Source organism: Aristolochia californica, unplaced genomic scaffold, assembly GCF_029961685.1.
Source record: "Aristolochia californica isolate CCGP_79_NKW_82.1479 unplaced genomic scaffold, dmAriCali1.0.hap1 SCAF_293, whole genome shotgun sequence".
Classification (NCBI taxonomy): Eukaryota; Viridiplantae; Streptophyta; class Magnoliopsida; order Piperales; family Aristolochiaceae; genus Aristolochia; species Aristolochia californica.
In genome coordinates, this window is record NW_027181985.1 from 1 (window position 1) to 2500 (window position 2500).

Genomic DNA, 2500 nt, shown 5'->3' on the forward strand with positions numbered 1-2500 from the left:
GCAGGAGATCCGGACCGATTTTTTTCTGATCCTTCGATAAAAAGATTCATTCTCTTCATAAAAAATAGGAGGTAGAACCACTAAAGATTTCCTTTTCGACTCATCCCTGGAGTTGAATACCTCATTCAAGAATTTTTTTTGATCCAATCCGTAGGAATCAATAGAAAAGGAAAATCCCTTATGATACACCAGATCCGGCTCGGTTATTGATAGAGTGAATAGATCTGCCATTTCTTGAAATCTCTCTTCTGATTCAAAATCGTGGTGTAACGTGTATCCCCCTTTGTTCCGGTCATGGAATAGATGAAATAAATCAAAAAATGGATTTTTGTTCAAGAATGAAATCTTATTGGAACTGTCCATATCCGGTTCATCCCTCGGAACCATATCACATCCCGGATCTGATGAAATAGGATGAATTGAGACGGTATTTTGTAAATACGTAATTATCTTGAATATATCAACCATTTCTTTATTTTCCGATCGCCTGGAAGGGACAAAAGAAACATCTTGTTGTTTCTTCAACAATTTCTGATCTCTAGTGGACCTCTCCGTAGGATTCGAACCCAGATGAAGTTCTGACCATCTGTCAGAGAAAAAAGAACGAATTGATCTTGTAGGATTCCCAAGAAATTCTTCGATTTCTTCCGGAAGCAGATGATTATTCATCTGCTTCTCACGTTCCGTGAATAGCCGGGACATTGAGGAATATTCAGAAAGGCATTTCGGGAATCGATCTGATTCTATCTCTGTTCGTTCCGTTTGAAGAAAGGAAGGATCCCAAAGAATCGATCTTTCTTTTAGTTGCGGAATCTCTGTTTGATTGATCAATGTGTGATATTCCGAATCCTCATTCCTAATGGAATCGAAATGATCTCTGGATTGATCAGAAGATCCTTTCCATTGGCTAGAATCCGTTACTTGAACGAAAATAGATCTTGTGGAATCATATTGAATATTTGACGATACATTCCGTACCTTGCTAAAAAACCGATCCTTGTTTACCAACCACGCATTGTCTAACCAAATCCAATTTTCTCTCGATACGTTCCTCAAAAAATCCGATTCGTGCTGATTCTTCCCCCAACTAACGAAGAGATCTTGGCGGAATTGCCACATATGATATTGAGCACAATTTTGCAAAGAAATACCCCCCTTGTTTCTCGAGAAGAGATGGGAAAGATGCTCAATATCATTTGATTGAATAGTTGCCTCAGCTCCTTGTTGTTTGAAGAAACCCTCCACTTCAATTGGTCTTTTTTCACGAAAAGCAGACATGAGATAACAAATCAAGTGTTTCACTAAGATTTCGAAGAGCTGTCCCGAATTCAAGTTGATTATGTTTCGCTTCTTCCTCGGAGAAAGACGATCAAAGAATTCCCAATCATGGTCCTTGCGGATCGGATCATCCGTATAGGATACAAAAAGAAACTCCAGATATTTGATATCTTTCTCTTTGAATGAGATCTCAATTCCAGCTATGGTTTCATTAGCTATCTTACAACTAGAATCCCTCTTTTTTCCGATCCGGTTCCTCCACCACCGCGAACCCCAGTCAGGCATGATACACTTTTTAGTTATTGGGAGAACCCAAGTACTCTCTTTCGAATCCATGAAACAACTCTCAGGGATCTTTTTCCCTTTTGGAAGATACAGGAGCGAAACAATCAACCTATTGATATTGGAAGACCAAAAAGATTCTTCCAACGTATCATTTCTGGGTCCAATGGAATTCATAGGTATAGGAAGAAGCCCCATCAAATAGAGATTTTTTCTTTCGACCATATTTCGATTGTTAATACAATATATAAGGACCGCTACTACAAGCAGTACTACACCTTTGATCGTGAAATATCGATTGCTTGTTGAACCCTGTGAATCACGCGAAAGTGAAAGTAGGATACTCCAAATTCGGGGGTCAAAGAGTTTCATAAAACGTTCTTGGTGGAAAAAAATGTGAGTGAAAGATCCCGCTGAATCGAATTGGGTCCATGAATCTAAGAAATAGTGGGAATTCTTGATCTCTCTCAATATCTCTCTCAATTCGAAGATCCAGGATTTGAATTGATGTCCTTTCATTGATTCCTCCTAAAGATTTCATTTCAATTGGAATTTGGTTATTCACGATGTACGATGACGATGATCTCTGTTAAGCATCCATGGCTGAATGGTTAAAGCGCCCAACTCATAATTGGCAAATTCGTAGGTTCAATTCCTGCTGGATGCACGCCAATGGGAACGTCCAATAAGTCTATTGGAATTGGCTCTGTATCAATGGAATTTCATCATCCATACATAACGAATTGGTATGGTATATTCATACCATAACATATGAAGAGTAAGAACTCGAATTCTTATCGATACTGGAACTCATAGGGAAGAAAATGGATTTATGGATGGAATCAAATATGCAGTCTTTACAGAAAAAAGTATTCGGTTATTGGGGAACAATCAATATACTTCTAATGTCGAATCAGGATCAACTAGGACCGAAATAAAG

At 38.5% G+C, this 2500-nt stretch overlaps 1 non-coding gene across 1 annotated transcript; it reads left to right on the plus strand.

Moving 5' to 3' along the window:
- Positions 1–2153: 2153 nt before the first annotated feature.
- Positions 2154–2227, plus strand: TRNAM-CAU (transfer RNA methionine (anticodon CAU)). Its single transcript has one exon. It is a non-coding gene; the product is annotated as a tRNA-Met (tRNA).
- Positions 2228–2500: the final 273 nt, after the last annotated feature.